Source organism: Canis lupus, chromosome 20 (genome assembly GCF_048164855.1).
Source record: "Canis lupus baileyi chromosome 20, mCanLup2.hap1, whole genome shotgun sequence".
In the NCBI taxonomy this organism is placed as follows: Eukaryota; Metazoa; Chordata; class Mammalia; order Carnivora; family Canidae; genus Canis; species Canis lupus.
In genome coordinates this window covers 51140801-51161215 of record NC_132857.1, presented here as the reverse complement: position 1 = coordinate 51161215, position 20415 = coordinate 51140801, and the positions used below count along the sequence as shown (strand labels likewise).

The window sequence follows — 20415 nt, the reverse complement described above, 5'->3', positions numbered from 1 at the left end:
ACTATTTTAGAAGGCAAAATAATTAGCGAGAAGAGTGACATTATTTTATGTTTTTGTAAATCTATAATCTCTGAGTAGAAGAGAGTTCGATTTTTATATCTGCTTAAGTATTCAATCTGTTGCAATATGTTGTTTTTGGTGGAGGTTTCGGAAGAAAATTCTGCCTCACAGAGAGAATTGGAAAAGGAAAGAGTGTTTTAATGACCTGCTCAGATTATTGCAGGTATCCTTTGCTGCTACTCGGCAAGTAGGAGTTTCTCAGAGATCTCCGAGATTAGACCACTCAGTGGCTCTTCATACTCTCTTACTTGGTGTCTAAATGGATTTTGTAACATCGCGCATTGGTCACTTGCAAAATACGTGATTGATGAATTGTGCAGATCTTCCAAGTATTGACAAAATTCATTATTTCAGAGAATCAGGTTGTTAATATCACCACTGAGATCAGCGGACTTTTTGATTATTGGGAAGTCGTCAAGCTCACGGTGTAGATACACTTTTTCCAGAATTCCAATTTTCAATTAAAATCTTGAATTTATCATTGCAACAAATATTATTATCAGTCGTTTTCTTGAGGAGACATGTTCACGTGGCTCGTGTTTGAGAAAATGTCTGCCAAATACCCAAGGCTGATTAACCATGGTTGGCCTATCAGTTCTTAGAAGCAAAATTAGTGTTTTGTGAAAAAAGCAACTAGTCAGCTCGTAACTCAAACAATCATACAAATACTGTTTCTCAAGACAACCGGTGTGTCCTGGGACACAAAGATGCAGTGTGTGTATTTCCAGTTTATCATATCAAATATTAAAAGAAGTCTCTTGAAGGGAGGAAATTTAATAAAATTAGTAACTTTAATGCTTCTTCAAGGGCATTCTTAAGTGAAACGATCTTTTTTTTTTTTTTTCTTTTACTGCAAGTGCAGGTGGTCAAGAATGCAACGACTACTAGTTCAGTTTGGTGCCACTGCCTTGAATCACCCTGAGGTCCCAGAACCCTTTTCCATCAGTGTTTCTTCACTATTGAGGCATGTGTCAACACAGTGAAGAAGACAAATTACGTCTTAGTATTATTGTAAAAATAGTTTGACTTTGCAGACCCCATGAAACGGCTTGAATGTCCCCAGGAATCACTGCAGCGCTCTTGAGAACCACTGTCAAACAGAACTGATAATGACATATGTACAAATATGTCTGCCGCCAGTCATTGGATTGCCTAATTTTTAGTTTTCACAGACTCCTTTTTTCTTGCCCTGAATGTTAATATATTAACATGTAGGTTTATATGGCATGTGGATATTGGGGTTTCACAGTTGGTGGCAAACAAGTGTTCATCATATATAAGAGCACTTTTTCTCAGACCAAAGAAGATTTGTGTCAAAATGGGCTCAGTAGTCAGGAAGCAGTAGGAGAGATCTACTACACAAATTCTGTTCTAATCTGAAAGCCCCTCTGCGTGCCTCATAAGCGGGTGTGTTCTGGTTAAGAAAGATCAGGTGCAAGTGGCCTGTGAGGCACGTTGAGGAGTTTGAAATTGTTAAGAGTAGCTATGGTGATAAGTTCCACCATGACCCCATTACATGGACTATGGGAAAATTGTCAGAGCTTTTCACTTAAAGTGGAGTGACTTTTTATGAGCTATATGTTACTTGCAATATTTTCCGTAAAGTAATGATAAAACAATTTATGCAATGTTGATTGTGGTTAAGAGTGTAAATTTGGAAAGGAAAAGGCTCAGTCATTGAGAAATAAAAACAGATTTGAAGCATACTTAGGTAAATCATATACTGTAATATTGAAAGAATTTGACATATTTTTAGAAACTTTGGCAACTTCTAACTGAAAACAAATGATTGATATAAAATGGAAAATTGTACTTTATTACTTAAGAGTAAAATAAATTACTTTTTTTTTCCATTCTTTGACTCTCTGAGGTTTAAAAATACAACTTTGAAAACAAAATTGATGACTGCCTTCTGAAAAGTGTATGTTAAGTAGATTGGATGTTATACTTTTTGATTTTCTTGTTGTCCAAGTAACTTGGGGAAAGTTTAGCAAATAGATTGTCTTAAATCTTTCAGGTCTCATTGGTGATTACTTAAGAATAGGATACATGTGGAGGACAGTCTTCAGGTGCCACAGCAGGATAAGAACTGAGAAGCAAAGTGTTAGATTTGGGACAACAATGTTCTCTTTCTATTTCAGTGTTATGCATAAATCTGTTTCTTTGGGAGAAATGATCCTCACAGAATTATAGTTCTGGAAAAGATGATCATGTGGTCTGGCCACCTGCCTTTCAGCATACTCCACCAAAGTGAGACCTACGAGAGTCCATCTTACTTGTCCTCATCTCCAGAAAAGATGATGCCCCTACATGGCTTCCAGTAGCACTATTCATTTTCACAGTTAAATATCTTTGATATAAGGAATTGGTTATAGATATATTCTCAATACAGTGCTAAGCTCTCTTCAGTTATATTTCTTAGCCTATGGGTATTTTTGTTTGTGTGTTTGATGATATTGGTTCGTTGGTTGGTTGGTTCGTTGGTTTTTGTCCTTAAAACATCTCAAGTGAACTCTATCACTTAAAAAACAAACAAACAAAAAAAAAAAAAAAAAAAAAAACTCTCCAGAGAAGAGTCTTTGAAAAGTTGTAATCAAATACCTGGCTTAGATTACAATATGTTACATCACTTGCTTAATTTGTCTTCTAATGTAGTACTATCAGATGAACCTCTGGGAATCTGGTACAAGATTTCTAATTAGTAGGAAAACAAATGCTGGGAAATTCAAATTTATGGCCAAAAAACATAACCTTAACAAAATTCCATTTATATTTTCTAAAATTCCACTCCTAGATACCTTGCTACTTTCCAAACTATTGAACATATGAAAAATATAACAAACTGAGCTCTGGTTTCTCCTTGCTTCTTGGGCTGTTTCTAACTTTCCCACATACCACATCAGCATGAAGAACATTCACCGAATGGTCTTTACTGTCTTAGTGTTATTATCTCTGGAATATCATTAACTAAAGCTCTCGTTATCCTTTTCTTCCAAACAGGGTTAAAAAGATCTCTAAACTTGGCTCCTTAAACATACTAATTGGTGCAAAAGATGCTATTTGATTATGGTATGCTTATGACAGTCATCTTCAACCACTCAAGACCTATGTCTGCTTTTGCTTCATTCTATCACAAATGTTTTGATAAAATCCTTGTACCCTATACCCCACTGATTTATTTAATACTGCAGGTCAGGAGTGAGTGGGTTGGGAAGTAGATAGCTAGGTCATATGGATAGATGACTGAGCAGATGAACGATGGATGGCTAAGTAGGTAGATAGATTACCTGTTTACTACATATATGTATGTCATATATGTGATGTGGGGGGGGGGGTAAATATATTTCTCCTTCCAAGTCACCAAACCTTTCTTTTTATGGTCCCTGTTGACCTGATCCCTATTTAGCACACTTTTTCCTCTTTTTTTTCAGGATTTAATATCCCTCCTATTGTTCTTAATGTATGGTGTTTTCTCTTTTCATGACCGTAATTACCATTATACCTTTTGAAAGATGCCCTGAAATCCTCTGCCTTCCACAAACAGGTGCCCTGATTTCAATTCCAGTGATGTGTAAATTCCCCGCCTGTGAATTTTCATGCACCGAGGTCACAGTGCAGTCCACTGCACCACATAAGCGTGTAACAAAACTGCACTTTCCACACTGCCTCATCTCATGTTTTAAGTGGTGTCGTTTGGGTTAGCCTAAAGTACTCCAGGATAGAGACAGAGACTTTTTTTGGAGGGGGGTGGCGGGGAGATTTTTTTCAATAGCATCTGGCTGGAATACCGTAGGATATGTAGAATATTTAGTTGATGCTACGTAATGTTGATGACGATGAATCCTAGGGTGACTCTGGTGATTGCCTCTTATTCAGTAAGTCCAGTTGAGGACGAGTTTCTCATCCTGAGAAGAAAGAAATGAAAATATAAAAGGCTTCAGTTAACCAAATGGCAAGTGGAGATGGTCACAGGATCAGCATTGCTTTTACAAAACATATGTTTTGTTTGTTTTAGATTTGGGTTTTTTTTTGGGGGGGGGAGGGCTAGTGAAATGCCTTTATAGGAGTTATAAAGACAAATCCCTCAGGACTTTTTAAAACGGAATCATTCATTTTAACAGAAGGGTAATAGAAAAAGTATCATTATGTTGTTTGGGAAGAAGGGCTCAAACTGGTTAAAACCAAAATAATTTCTTAGTTATCACTGAAAAATAAATCCAGAAGGGAAGATCCTCCTAGGTTATTTTTTTCACCTACCCATCCGCCATCATCCAGATGTGTGAACCATTTTAAAACAATTCATTGAAATTACTTTCTAAACTGTTAACGATACCAAGTGAATGAGAGTCTATGGCTTTTTTGAGTTATCCAGACTAAGGTTCAGTGTCCAGATTTTTCTTTCTTTCTTTTTTCTTTTCTTTTTTTTTTTTTTTTCAATCACACCAAAGAATTCTAAGTTAGAATAGCAATAACTATTATAAAATATGTAAGGGTTTTTTTTCCCCTTGTATCATCTTATTGGCTATGCAACTAATTAGCTATTTCAGCACTATTCAGGCTAACATCATTTGTTGGTTAAACAAAAGAAGGGGAAATTTCAGAAACACAAAGAACCGAAATGTTTGAGATTTGTTCTTACTCAGATGTATACCTCATAGTGCCTATCTCCTGTTGAAGGAAATAATTTATCGTGATCTTAGTCAAAAGCATTTCTCTCTTTGCTGTCCTTTTTTATTAATTTAGATATGTTTCTAGGATGAGAAATGATGTTACTTCTAATTATGGTTACATGTAGTTAATTTCCTTCTTTTTCCTAAGCTTGGTGTGAAAGGCAGTTTCCTCCAAAAGAGGGGTGGGAGGGGGATGGGGGGGAGCTGGTTACCGGGAGGGGAGAATACTGATAGAGCTGATCTTCCTGTTGCCTTAGCAACAGATTTATTTATTAGGGGTTGAAATGACATGAGTTAATATACCGCATACCTGCTGATCGGCAAACTCCCCTATTTCAGCTGCAGTTGACAATTAAGTCCTGGACAGCTACAGCCAGGGGTTAATGTTCCTCATTAGGAGAACTAGGTCATTACTGGGAAATCAAGGCACTTAAGGCAGCATGGGTAAAATACAAAATTCAGCATCCAGACGAGTGAGGCTTTTTTATGTTAATTAACCTTATTTTCCTAGGTTTAAAAAAATCTTATATGCACATGACAGTGGATCAATTAATTGAAAAAAAGAGCTAGTTTACTTTACTCTGAGTTGTCTTCATTTCCTTTGCAAGGATTTCATTATTTTATGGAAAATTCTTATGTCTATATGATGAGTAAAAAGGGTATTAAAATTAAGAAGGGAATCATCATGGAAATCAGCTTTACCACAAGGGAATGAGCAAATAAAAGCCTTGGAAATGAAAATAAATAAGCTTAGCTAATACCTCACCTAAGGAGCAGAATATAAGCCCATCAGAGCTGGGAGATATTTAGAGGTACTTCTTTGCTTCTTTATTAAGCAGTTACATAGTTATTTGACCTTCAGAAACTGAAACTTTGGAAAAGTGATTCCAAGTGGTTTGTAAACATTCTATTTGCAGAAAGCGTGTAGCAGTTTAACAAACAATAACTTTCCAGTTCATAATTGGCTTTTTTTTAATACCAATAAAATTAGATACATTAGTTGAAAGTTTTTATTAAAATGTCTGAGTGGGTGTTTTTTTCCACTTGATAAGTTCATAAATAATGTATCAAGCCCCTTCTGAAAGCTTTGTTTTCTTATTTCTTTAAAGAGCCGTTATGTTGAAAGGGGGGTATTTACAGAGTCGAAACAGATTTATTGCCCAGAATCCTCTTTTATCTTCATTTCGGTACTGTGCCTCCACTGAAGCCACTTCTGACCAGTTCTTTCACTTATGGTAACTTTCTCTATGCGACATAGACCAAAGCGAAAAGGTGCTCTTTCCAGCTATATCCCCTGAACCACTTCGTCCGCTCACCAGAAAAATCTGAATCACTGTGATTCTTCTCCATCTACCCAAACACTATAAATGGTTGGTTGATTGACTTCCAGTCACCCTATTTCCAGAGACTTAGTTTAGAATTCCTGTTGTCCTTTTCCCCCTCATGGAAAAAATGCACAACTCTCCTTTAATTGATTAGCTCTCGGTGATTCAGTATATATTTTCACCTCCTCCCCACGATTGTTCTCCTGTTATCTAAGTGAGACGAGGCTCTTAGATGACTTCTTTAGAAAATACCATTGTAGGGGCGCCTGGGTGGCTCAGTCGGTTAAGTGTCTGCCTTCAGCTTAGGTCATGATCCAGGATCCTGGGATCAAGTCCCACGTCAGGCTCCGGGCTTGGTGAGGAGTCTGCTTCTCCCTCTTCCTCTGCCCCTACCCCCATTCATGCTCTCTTTCCCTCTCTCTCTCATATAAATAAATAAAATCTTTAATAAAAGAAAAGAACAGAAAATACCATTCTGGTGAACCTCGGTATCATGTATATTGCCACTTATCATCTGACTTAACATAACATGAATGCATTAGGTGGCACCTGTCGGGGCTGCTTCCTTCAAAAAAGCATTTCCACTCTGAAATTAGATGTGATTCTTACACAACAGCCTCTTTTCACCTACCCTGACCAGTCCTTGGTTTCTAACGAGTTCTCTCAAAGAAAATATTGTTTCCCCTTTTCAGAATCAGCACCCAAGAGCTAGAGTTATAGAATAAGGGGATATGGAAGGGACTCTTAGGTATTCCCCAGATTTCTTTCTTTTTCTTGGGAACACAGTTGGACTGCATGTTCCAGGCTCCATTGCAACTTGGCGTGGCTTTATGAGTGGGTCTTAGCCATTAAGTGTAAGTAGATGTGATGTGGGATACTTGAGGGCCCCACTTCCAGGTGGGGCATAAAAATATGCCACCCACAGTACCCAATGAACTCTCCCTTTGGAAGGGGCAGACATAGGAGGTGTCTTGTTGAAGATGGCAGTGCTCCACTGGCTTGGGGCCTTGAATGACCTCTAGAAGAAGGCTGCCCTTTTGATCTGTCAACCTGACTTTATTTTTTTTTTTAAGATTTTATTTATTCATGAAAGACACACAGAGAGAGAGAGAGAGAGGCAGAGATACAGGCAGAGGGAGAAGCAGGTTCCCTGCAGGGAACCTGATGTGGGACTCAATCCCTCGTCCCCAGGATCACGACCCAAGCCAAAGGCAGGAGCTCATCTGAGCCACCCAGGGGCCCCAACCTGACTTTATAACGAACCATTATGCTTGTTTTTTTTTTAAATCCCCTTCACCTATCATACCTTTTTAAGTCATTTTTAATGTAGCCCACATCCCTACCTTAATGAGTGCAGACAGCTAGTACAGTAATCCAGCAAATATGGCAGTGGTTTGACTTGAGAAGTAACAATGGAGGATGTAAGGAGCAGCCAGGATCTATTTTAAAGATTTTGGCCTAGGTAGATATATACAGGTGCTATTTACTGAGATGTGGATATATGTAGGTACTATTTGCTGAGATGAGAACGCTTGGGGAAGAGAAGGTTTTAAAAAGTTTGCCTTTGAATATATTAAGCTAGAGATACCTCTTAGAATGCTAGTGGAGATTTCCAGCTGGAAGCTAGATGAACAAGTCTTTTTATTCAGATGAACAGTCAGGCCAGAAAACAGAGATTTGGGAGTTCGTCAGCATGGAAATGTTCAATTCCTATAAAATATTTAAAAATTTTGGATTTTAAGTACACTTTTAAAGTTTCTTCATTTTCAACATTAAATCTACACTAATTCTGTGGGCAGCAGTTGCAGCTTGGTTATAGGGTAGTGTAGTAGAGTCTGGTCTCTCTACAAGTCCTGGGCCTCAGTTAACCAGCCTTGTGTGTGCCTTTTAAGCCACTTACCTAGTCTCCAGCTTCAAGTTTCTTCTTTATAATATGGGAATAATATTAACACATTATACAGTTGTTCTGAGGGTTAGAGGAGATGATATATGTAAATAAGTCACCACAGTTCCTGGCATAGAGTAAGCATGTAATAAGCATAAGCTATTATTATTAGTATATAATACAGAGTGCTTCATTACCTCACAAAGCACTGTCACTTTTGACCACTGTCTCTTATTGGTTAAAATCAATTTTTTTTTCTTAACTCTCCTAGAAAAAGAAAAGAAAAGAAACAGCTAAATAAAGTCGTCTTTTTTTGTCTTCATTTTCAGCCTACCCAAAACAAGTACATACTGTACAGAAAAATGGAATTAAGCTACAGAGCACACACTTGTAAGGAGCAGCATCTGCCTTGTAAATGAAGTCTATAAAAGGCTACCAAATGTCCCTTCACATTTTTATGATTGTTAGGGTATTACTAAACCTGGATGGAAAAATGTTTTTTGAGGCTCTTACATCAAGCACCCACACTGTCAATATCACAAATTATTTCCGTTTTTTACAAGATGGCTGCCCTGCGGCTTCCTTAGGAAAGGCAATGCTATTTTAGCAGGAGTGATATAGTTTTAAAGATGTGATTTGGTAAGAAGCACTTTCTACCTTTGTAATTGTCACATTTTTAAGCACATGCCTTTTAAAAACAAAAACAAACAGCTTTAATGGGATATAATTTATATATCACAAAAATTCACCCATTTTAAATATGCAATTTAATAGTTTTTAGTAAATTTGCAGACCTGCGCAGCCATCACCACAATCCAGTCTTAGAACATTTCCATCACTACAGAAGGAATTCTTCTGCCCCTTTTCAGTCATTCCTTGTTGACCCTGACCCCCCCGTGAAACCACTAATAATCTGCTTGCTCTCTCTGTAAATTTGCCTCTTCTGGACATTTCCTATAAATGGAATCATACAGTAGGTGGTCTTTTGCTTCTGATTTCTGTCATGTAGAACAGTGTCCTTGAGGCTCATCCGTGTTGTAGCGTGTATCAGGAGTCTCTTCTTCCTAATGCTGAATAGTATGGCTATGACACATTTTATTTATTCATTCATCGTTTGGTAGACATTTGAATTGTTCCTACTTTTTTGATGATTGTGGATAATATTCCTCTGGACGGACTCTTTCATAGAAATCTTTGTGTCGACATACGTTTTCATTTATCTTGGGTAGATACCTAGGAGTAGAATTGCTAAGTTGTTTGGTAAATTTATGTTTATTTTTTTTTTTAAGAAACAAGCAGATTGCTTTTAAGAACACTGAGTAATAACTCTTCCTTCTGAGGTTCATTCATTCATTTCAAAATATTTTTGAGTTTCTTCTAAAGCTAGACACCGTACTAAGTACTAGATATAGGCAACTCTTTTTTTTTTTAAGAATTTATTTATTTATTTATTTATTTGAGACAGAGAAAGAGAGAGAGAGAGAACATGAGCAGGGGGAAGGGCAGAGGGAAAGAGAAGCAGCCTTCCTGCTGAGCAAAGGAGCCCAATGTGGGGGCTCAATCCCAGGACCCTGAGATCATGACCTGAGCTGAGGGCAGATGCTTAACCAACTGAACCACCCAGGTGCCCCTAGGCGACTCTTCATTATCCACTGTAACTGGAAGGAAATGTAGTCTGGATATTTCAGATCCCCTCCTTATTCCTAAACCTAATGTTGGGCATTCTTTCAAGCATCTTCACAAAAATTCTATGATCTCACTAGACCTATTACTCTAAACATGTACCTAGCATGTATATGATAGGTAGTTACCAGGAATTCAAAGAAGAAAGACATAATACTCTGCTCTTTAGGGGCTACAGTCCAGGAAGGGAGACAAGTTTATAATGCTTGCATATATTCTCAGCGTCTTTGCGTTTTTCAAAAATATAATATATAATTCAGACTCCTTCTTTCCCCCACCTAAACTCCTATTTATCAATAGCGCACTAATTCCCTTCACTCTGGGCTGCAAATGATTATCTTCTTTGAATTCTCATCGCTTTACTCTGTTAGCTTCATATGGCTACTATAACAACATATTGCATACTTGACAGCTTAGAACAATAGAAATTTATGCTCTCACAGTTCTGGAAGCCTGAAGCCCAAAGTCAGTATCACCTGGCTAAAATCAAGATTATCAGTAGGCCTCACTGCCTCCAGAAGATCTAGAGAAGAAACCATTCCTTACCTTCTCCAACTCCTGCCAGCTGCCAGCCTTGTTCAGGTTATGGCTACCTCACTCCATCCTCTTCCTCTGGGGTCCTCCTCTTCTGTCTGTATCAAATCCACCTTGCCTCCTTCTTGTAAAGATGGATACATGTGATGCATTTAGGACCCAGCCAGATATTCCAGGAAAATCTCCCAATCTCAAGATCGTTAACCACATCAACCACATCTGTACAGTCCTTTTTTTGCCATATAAGGTAACATTAATAGTTTCTAAGGATTAGGATGTGGAGATCTCTGGGGCGGAAGGTTGGGAGGGATAGGTATTCAAACTAATATAAACTGCAAAAAAATAAATAAATAAATAAATAAATGAAAATTAAAAATAAAAAAATAAACTGCATATGCAGTCAATATGAAGTCTTTCATTCATCCATTCAGCCACTCATTTAATATTTCTTGATCATAATATTACAGAATTAAGACTTGAGGATACAGTAGTAGGGAAAAGTCCACACAAGCAGTCCTTGCCTGCCTGGAACTCATAGCAGACCTTAATCAAGTAAAATTTGCCTCAGAGAAGTGTTACAAAGGAGAGATGGAAAGACAGAATGACGTGTAGCTTTTTTGTAGACATACTGCACATCCATTATAAATGCTTTAAGCAATGCTGAAAAGAACAAATTAGAAGTCTACCATAAATAAGTATAATTCTCCTTTCTGATATTTCTTTCCTTTCACCTTTCTATCTCATAGTTTAGAACTTATGTACTATTTTGCTTTCTTTAAAGTGAGTACCCTAGTGGTTTTAATATTCCTCAAAAATTGCCTTGTTGGTGGCAAGTTCATCTCAAAATATCTTTCATTTCTTTATTATTCTTTGAGGACATTTTTTTTTCTGAGTATACAATTCTGGGTTTAGATTACATTCTCTCAGCTTTATTTTGCTACTGAGACATTACATTATCAGGCTCTTCTCTCTAGCTACTTTAAAGACCTTTACTTTGTCTTCTGTATACTTTACTTTCACATGATATTTGTAGGAATGGATTTCTCTTTGTAATCTTATTTGGGCTTGGTGAGATTTCTTAAATCTTGGAATCAGTGCCTTTCATCACTCTTGCAAAATATTCACTCTTATATCTACAAATTATTGCCTCTGCCTCATTCTCTCCGTTTAGGGTCCCAGGTATTGATCTTTCTCACCATCTCCTGTTTCTTAACCTACCTTCCATATTTTACATATCTTTTTAATTGGGTTTATCTTCAAACTTACTATTTCTCTCTTAATTCCAATCATTTTTTAAATCTCTCTCGAACTTCTTTTTGTTATTTTTTCAAAACGAGCTGGTCAGTTTTAATCATCCCTTGCTTTCCATATAGTCTCTTGTTTCCTTAAACACTTCAAACACACTGTTATAACCTACGTTTGATCTTTCCAATAGCTGAAACCTTTGTGGCTCTGCTGTCTTTCCTCCCTTTGTGCTTGGTGTCTTGTTTCCTGGGTGCATTTTATTTTTCACCATAAATCCATATTCTTTGGAACTTAACAAGGGGAATTCTTGGAGAAATGCCTGAATTGTATCTGGATTTCTCCAGAGGAAATGTGCGTTTTCCTGTGTCAGATATTTAAGGGAGCTACCAGCCCAGCACTAGTTGAAACTAAATTCTCAGTTAAGATTGTTTGTTGTCTCGTTGGTTGGTTGGTTAGACCACTGAGGTAGCTTCAGAGTTGTTTGAGGGCCAATGCAAGATGAAGATGTTGCAGGGGAATTTTATTAATCTGTAACAATAACATACATTTTTACATCTCTCTAGTGGATTCTTTTCATTCCATCGCACTGGGTCCCCTTGCCCCTGGTTCTAATCCTTGTAAATGTAAACCTAGACTACTGTAATCACCTCCTCATTTTCTCTTCTCTGACCTTAGCACAGTCTAGTTCATCTCTTGGGTTAATACACAGTACCGTCTCCATGTTATTTTGCTCAGAGTCCTGTGGCTTTCACTCTCTTCATCAGTCATCTCAATCTGGCTGTCCATTAAAATGAGGTTTTTGTTTCTTTTTAATTAGAAATGCCTAACCTCCTTATCCCAATTAAACCAGAATTTCTGAGCGTTGAGCCCTTGTGTCATCCCAGTCAACTCTAATGTGAGGCAGGACTGAGAACTATTAGCCTGCCAAAACACACACACACACACACACACACACACACACACAAATGGAATTGTCTTCATCTAGCACTTAAGACTTCATAGCATAGTGGTGCTCAACCCTGCTGTATATCAGAAAATACCTAAGTGCAAGCCCAACTCTGAACGCTGACTCAGTTGATGTAAGATGGAGACAGCAGAGTGGAGCTTTTAACAGTTCCCTAAAGCCTACAACATGCAGGATTGAGAACCACTGTTCTAGAATCATAAATTAGCAAACGTACAAGGGTCAGGCTGGTAGCATTAATGAGTGAAAGGGTTAGCTGGGAACTGAGAGAAACTGGAGAGTTTCCCACTCCATATACGGCAGGCAGCCCTTCCTGATTGCAAAATATGGTCATCACTTTGCAACTCCTGCTCTATAGTGTAGCCCATTTCACCTTTCAAAGCTCAGTATAGAACTCGAAAAATAAGCAAGTATACTTATCCATGTGTGTCTATGTTTGTGTGTGTGCTTCCTCCAACCAGGAACTGGAGGGTATGTCTACCTTACTTTTTTCCCAACTCTACTCTTGCCCATGTGATTCCCTAACTGCAGTGCTTTCTTCCCTCCTCCTTATCTGTGTAAATCATCAACTACCCTGAAAGGACCAACTCTTGCTTTCTCTGACATGAGGATGGAGAGCTGATAACTGGAGATGTGTATTTGGGAGAGGCCCTTCCCAGGCCTGTCCCCTTCTGTTTCCTGTAAACCTCTCTCCTCTGGGCTCTATTTAACTTGATGTACTTCTTTGCAATTTAAATAAAACAAAGCTTTATGTAGTGAAACTTTTTGATATTTTAGCCTTATAGTTACCGCCAAATAGTTGGTTTTATGAATAGATATTTATTACATTAAAGAATTCATCATAAAATGTTAAGAATTCTTTATGTAAGATAGTAGCTGTTAGGAACTAGGAGGTCTTAACTTGTGGATTATTTAGATAGGTGAGGATTTTAAAAAGCACTAAGACTGAATAAGAGGTAATTATGGCAGATGGAGTAAATAAGAGGTAGGAAAGAGTAAAACAAAGTATCTCATAATCTGATTTGGGCTGGGGAAAGATGAGTCAGCTGGAATGTCTTAAGTAAACTAACAGTGACAACAAGCCATATTCATTCCTTAACGTAAAATGTTGATGTGCAAGGCATTTATTCAAAAACTTATTAGAATGATCTTGCCCTTTTAGGTGAAGGTACTCATATTTGTAATTTAGCATAAGGACCATGTTAAATGAACTTGAACTATAGTACCAAGTACAAAGAATCCAAGATGTAATCATCACTCATTCATTTATTCACACATTCAACTCATATTTACATGAGGCAAGGAAGTTGGCACCCCCAGTATCCACATATGCCAGATTGTAATGTCTGAGCCCAGACTACAGCCAGACTGCCTGGTTTGAATCCCAGGTCGCCCCCTTACCCCTGGGCCACTTGGGCAACGTGGGCAAGTTGCTTAATCTCACTAAGCCTCAGTTTCTTCACCTATAAATTAAGTAGGAGAATGGTACTTACCCCACATGGTTGCTGTGAGGCTGAAATGATTTAATCTCTCCAGTGGTCTTAGAACAGTTCCCGATCCATATAAGGGCTATCTATGCACCTTTGCTGTTGTTATTAATCTTTGTTTCTTTATAACTCAGCCCAGTTACCTGAGGGTTCTCTTGGTGAATTCATGATAATTCAGCAAATTTTAGGTTCTCCCTATTTTTTTTCCTTTGGGAAGTACTTAAATTCTAAGATGCTTAGTAAGCATCAGAGAAGATGGTTTGGTCTCAGTTGGCCCATGGCCACATTGGCATCCTCTGAAAAGAATATTGTCCTGTCTGGTTCTTGGTGATCATCTCACAGAACCGGTGTCTACTGCGTTACGTTCCCATCTGCCCACACACTGCGTTGCTCATGCCAGGTGTACTGCAGGGGCCTCTCAGCACGACACAGTGCCACCTGCATCGTGCCTCAGCTTCATCCTGCTGAGGGCCTTTGGAAAATATGGTCACTCTCCCATGTCACTTGTGGACCTCAGAAAACTCTGCAAACTTGCTCTCAGTCCTCCCTGACGCAGGCAATCTGTCTTCCTCAGTTGATCCTGTGCCATGCTGGCCACAGTTGCCCCTGCAAAGCTGCTGCCCCCCCCGCCCCCCGCGCCGGCTTCTAGAAGAAAAGGCACAAGACCAAAGTCACTCTCGCATCCAACCAGCTCTCTGCCACCCTGTTTCTCCCTGTTTCCCGCCTTGGATATCCACTCAAGAGTATCTCCATCCTCTCCAACTTGCCTCCTTCAGCCCACAGATTTTTCGGGAGCGGGGCGGTGGGGGGGGCGGAGCAGAGGGGGAGATGGGGAGGGAGAGTGTTAAGAAAAACCTACTTAGTGTTTGTCTCTAGAACTATTATGTAGACTTCAGCGTCAGAATTTTAATATAAAATTCAAGACTTAACTATTTATTTGTCTTCTCTTTGTATTTCTGTTTAATAACCTTACCTTAAGGGCAAAGATTATAGAGTATCTTTGCTCCTCAGGCTGGGGGGGTGGGGGAAGAGTAGATTTGCAAAGTAGCAAATATCCAGGGAGGAAACCCATTAAGCACATTGATTAATACTTCAAATATTATCCTTCTACACATGTATTGATAGGGCTTCTTTTGAGACCCCTGCCACAGAGAGCTCCCAGATAATTGTAGTACAGCATAATAAGGGAAAACCCAAAAGAGGAAGCAACTCATTCTGCCTAGAAGAGTCAGGCAACGCTTCACTGAGGAAGTGAAGATAATTGAAAGCGGATTCCATCAGGCACATTCCTCCTCAGCTCCTGAGCTGCATATGCTGCAAGATAGAAGAACACCAAAGGAAACCGAATGTGAACCTGCGCTCAGGGAGCCCAGAAAGACTCCACCAGAACTGGTAGCAGTGCTTTCTTTCACATTTCCATTGGTAACTCTAAAACTGAGGTGGACAGTCTGGTGGGCGTCCTTCCTTGTGTTTGGGGTGCACCTGGACTGGACCAAAGTGGGAGCAGGTGCGAGGAGGGCTGGTGGCAGCTTGATGTCCCCATTCCTACCTGAACAACTAGAAAGCTCTGGTCTTCTCTTGTACCAGGGCCTGGAACTGCTGGACTAGAGGCCAGATTAAAAGCTCATTGCACACCTGACCCGTACTTTGAGAGCCAGCCTCCAGCTGAAGTGAGATGGGCAGAATTTTTCCACACAGGCACCGGCCCATCTCACTTACGTGTACCCTTTGCCCTTCCTCCCAGCAGGAGCCTTTTAGCTGCTGCCCAGACACCCAAAACTGGCTTATGTCTGCTATTTCACACGATTCTTACCCTCCTTGTACATCCTTCACCTCTCAATCTTGTCTTCTTGACCTTCCTTCTTTACCCATCTGAACTTACGTTCTCTTAGTGATCTGTTTCAATATATTAATCCCCAGAGAATACAAGATACACACGTGTGCACAGACATCCTTTTACTTTAAATCACACTAACATATAAATCCTTGCTAGTATTTTAGTGTGTTAACTCCCCGGGGGGATTTATTTACTAGGACCACAGCACCTTGCTAAAACTGGACCGCTAAGATATAGAAGGTTCTGGCTTTAAGGAGCTTCAGGCATTCTTAATAGTTATAGATGAGATTTGTAGACAGTGGATTTTCCTTCTCAACCCTAAAATCAGAGCATAGGAGCACCAACCTGTCTCCTTGACTAGAACCTAGATTTCTCGAGGGTTGGGTCTCTGTTCTCGTTAATTATACTTGTGCCCCAGTGCCTTGTACAAGTTGTGTCTGGCACACGGCGGTGCTCATTCTTCATGGGAATTACTGACTTCACACAAGGATATTCCTGTCTTAAGGCCAAAAACCTATCCTAGGTAAGAGATTTTATTCTTGTTCTGAGTTTTTACACTTTAAATAATACACTATGAAAAAATACCAATCAAGTAGTCCTAGAACCATACCGTGGTGTTTTGTCCTAGATCATTTTGAACATAAAACTGGAATACTTGCCGTGCCTCCTAAGGTCATTGATATGCAAGTAAAAAAAAAAAAAAAGACCCCTTTGTAACTTCTCCTTGGTGGATCATATACTGTGAACCCAATTTCCAGATGAAAACAGTAAGAGGCATTTATTATGTATCTGTCCTATGAATGCAACAAAGATATTATTTTTTTTGCAACAAAGTTATTAAACCACTAATTTATTTCCTTGATTTAAATGGGTAAGATTGTAATTCATTTTAGTACTTAGCAGATCTAAAATGTACCAATTACATTAACATTTCATCTTAAATAACTGTTGAAAAGTATTAAAAGTTTAAGAGTACAAAGCAAAACAGAAATAAATATTGAAGAAACACTATGCAACAAAAAGTTAATTATTTAATTCTGCTCTTTGAATACACACTATCAAGAATATGGACGGACTTTTTCCTAATGAAAATAGTGTCATAAGTGAATTACACATAATACTGAATCATTGGGTAAGTTCCCATTTAGAAAGTGTGATACTGGGACGCCTGGGTGGCTCAGTGGTTGGGCGTCTGTCTTTGATTCAGGTAGTGACCCCGGGACCCGGGATCGAGTCCCACATCGGGCTCCCTGCATGGAGCCTGCTTCTCCCTCTGCCTGTGTCTCTGCCTTTCTCTCTCTCTCTGCATCTCTCATGAATAAATAAACAAATCTCAAAAAAAATAGAAAGTGTGATACCATTTTTATTTTAAAATTTTTTTTAACTTTTATTTATTTATGATAGTCACACACACACACAGAGATAGAGACAGAGACACAGGCAGAGGGAGAAGCAGGCTCCATGCACCAGGAGCCCGACGTGGGATTCGATCCCGGGTCTCCAGGATCCCGCCCTGGGCCAAAGGCAGGCGCCAAACTGCTGCGCCACCCAGGGATCCCTACCATTTTTATTTTAAAAAAGAGAAAGTTCCATAAAATTTGACTCTAAAACAGAAGGAAGAGGGTTTTTTTAATGTTTACCTTTTTAAAAGATTACCTTTTTCTTAGGATTTTTCATGGGAAATTCAACTTTCAGTGCCATTCTAATCCATGAAAATGGATGAACTATGTAGTCAGAAAAAAAAAAACTATTTCATATACCAGCCAATGTATTTCTGTAATCCTCCCAGAGAAGATGATTATCAAACAGACCATTTCTTGCAAAAATACTTTCAATGTCTGATCTCTTACTTAGCACTTTATTTGCTGCTTCTCGAGACTGAACCTGGCACAGAGAAATTCTTAGCACTGGCAGCCCACAAACCCTGTGGATGTTGTGCTGAAGGAGAAATATTTGACTTTGCACCCTAAGCCCACTCTTTACTGTGGAGAAGCACCTTGTGCCAGTTCTCTCTGTGAATCCAAGGGTACCCTCATCCACTTCACCTGTGTACCTGTTGATCTTCATTATTTTTGACAGCTTTCCCACCTATTGTGTGGTTCAGGGTTTCTGATGTCTTATTTTTGTGGAAGATCACATTTGCACTCCATCTCTAGTTCTTCTTGTTGCTTTTGGGTAATTCTGAGAGGAGAAGAGGGATGACAGTTTACTCTCCTGATTTCAGTTCTAATTATCATAAGAAGGTGATTTGGTATGATGTTCTAATAGTCCTGGGAAGGAATGATGAGTGTGTGAACCATATCAAGAAAGGGAAGACAATGATGATAATGATAATGAGGAGTTGGTTCAGGGATTGATTGTTGTTGTGAGGGTGACTGGGTTAATGTGGCTTGGGTGACTGGATTAAAGGTGACATTTGACGAGATTAGGGATACAATCCTGAGAAGAAAATTCCAGTTGTAGATATGTGTATCTTATACAAACAGAAATTTTACTTTAAATCATATTCGTAACTCCGTGTTGTAAATAATGCCTCCCATGTATTGAAGGCTCACTATACTGTTTCCATGTGTAATGTAGTTGACACTTTAGATGCCTCCATGTGTAATTATCAAGGTAAACATTATAAGCTCAACAATGGTACATTCCACTTACTATCAATAACTGATTATAAGCATAGCAAGCTTTATTTTTCACCCACTTATGATGGCTGTTAAGCTCACGGCGGGGTGGGGGTCACCTGGGTAGCTCAGTGGTTGAATGTCTGCCTTCAGCTCAGGGCGTGATCCTGGGGTCCTGGGATCGAGTTCTGCATCGGATGCCCCACAGGAGCCTGCTTCTCCCTCTGCATATGTCTCTGCCTCTCTCTATGTCTCTCATGAATAAATAAAAATCTTAAAAAAAAAAAAAAGCTTTATACAATAAGCTAAAGTGAGCGTTCAGCATGTTGTAGAAAGAATTTTTTTTTTAAAATAAACTCACTAGAGGGGCTCCTGGATGACACAGTTGGTTGAACATCCAACTCTTGGTTTTGGCTTAGGTCGTGATCTCAAGGGTCGTGGAATCGAGCCCCTTGTTGGGCTCTACGCTCAGTGAGGAGTTTGCTCCAGATTCTCTCTCCTTCTCCCCATATCCCTCCCTGGCTCACATGCTCTCTCTCACTCTCTCTCTCTCTCTCTCTCTCTCTCCATCTCCTCCCCACCAAATAAATCAATAAACCTTAAAAAAAATTTTCACTAGAATATTCTTGAATTTCCAGTTAAATAAATGAAGAATAAAACAATGATGATTATAATAATCATCATAACAACAACAATAATAATAACAGCTATCCTTTATTATGTATCTGCTGTTTCCTGGGCCTTACAAATTGTTCCATAAACATCATCTCACTTAATCCCCTCAACAGCCCTTTGAAGTGAGTGTGATTAGCCAGACCGTTACAGATGAAGAAGTTAAATCTCAGAGTGGTTTGGTAGCTTGCCCTGGATTACAGCTACTAAATATCAGAACTAGGATTTTAACCCTCTTTCCATTAGGCTATATTGTCCATCTAAACTGTTTTACTTCATTTATTCTGATAAAACTCACTCTATAGTCATTTATGACTAGAGTCAGAAATGAAGTGATGATTATTGGCTTTAGAGAAGTATCTTCTTTTCTTCCTTTGGGTTTACATACACTTCTAAAGCAAACTATTTGGTCAAAATGATCTTTCACCAAACACACTATATGCCATAGTTGACTAATTATCCGTTCTTTACCAGAAATAATGTGTTCTGATATCTGCTAACCATAAGTATATTTAATTAATTAAGACTTTGGTTCATGTGACTTCCCATTCTGGAGCACCTTTTCTTGAGCAATATAGTTAACTAATAGAATGTAATATTATTACAATATTCAGAATCTTTTGTTCTTTTCCATATGAATAAATAGTATACCTTTGGCACCTAATGTGAGCAGCTCTTAATAACTTTAAAATAAGCAACAAATGACTAGAGTAATGAGGTTTGAGGCCCAACTTTTTTCTCTTATGGTATTGTAAAAGGAACTAAGTAGAATAATACAGACTAATTCCATTTATAAGGATGTAGGGAAAACGGAGGGAATACATAATTAATCCTGTTTATAAAATGAAAAAACGCAACATATGTAGCAACAAGAACACATCATTTTGAGCAGGTCTTTCTAGAACAGACATTCCATATTGTGTTCCTCCTTTCCCACAGTCATTGCCATGACAATCTGGTATGCTTAACAGTCGCTGCTGAGTAAGGGAGACTGTCTCTTCTAGGGGATCTCTGTGTCAGCCAAAAAACACAGCAGTCTTCTTTGGGTCTAGAAACAAGACACTATATGGAATGGACAGGATTTTTGCATTTTTCTCCCCATTGGAGGGATTTCTTATGAATTACTCTGTCCGTTTCTATTTTAACATTTCAGAAATCAGAATGAGGCTTTGGAGTGGATTTTTCTCTTCAAGTTAAGATTCTTTGCCATGTGATTGAAGACCTTGTCATTTCTAGATGTGACAAAATGTCCACAACTGAATATGAAAACCTGTTATTAAGAATTGAAATCCATTTCGATGAAAGACATCTAATAATGCAGACCATGTTTAATTCTCCATTTAAAAAAAAAAACATGATCCTTCATGTCATTTCATAGACCTATCCTACCGTAGTTTTAAAAATATGACTGTCTCTATTCAGCCGTGACAGA

At 38.7% G+C, this 20415-nt stretch overlaps 1 protein-coding gene and 1 long non-coding RNA gene across 23 annotated transcripts in view; one reads left to right on the top strand and one right to left on the bottom strand.

Annotated features, from left to right (window-relative positions):
• Window positions 1-20415, top strand: part of GTDC1 (glycosyltransferase like domain containing 1) — a 427409-nt gene that overhangs the window by 327479 nt on the left and 79515 nt on the right. The window lies entirely within an intron of this gene.
• LOC140611955 (uncharacterized) lies at window positions 3691-8068 on the bottom strand. The gene is made up of 3 exons (XR_012013274.1): window positions 7956-8068; window positions 7644-7765; window positions 3691-3965 (listed from the first exon to the last, which is right to left on the bottom strand). It is a non-coding gene; the product is annotated as an uncharacterized lncRNA (long non-coding RNA).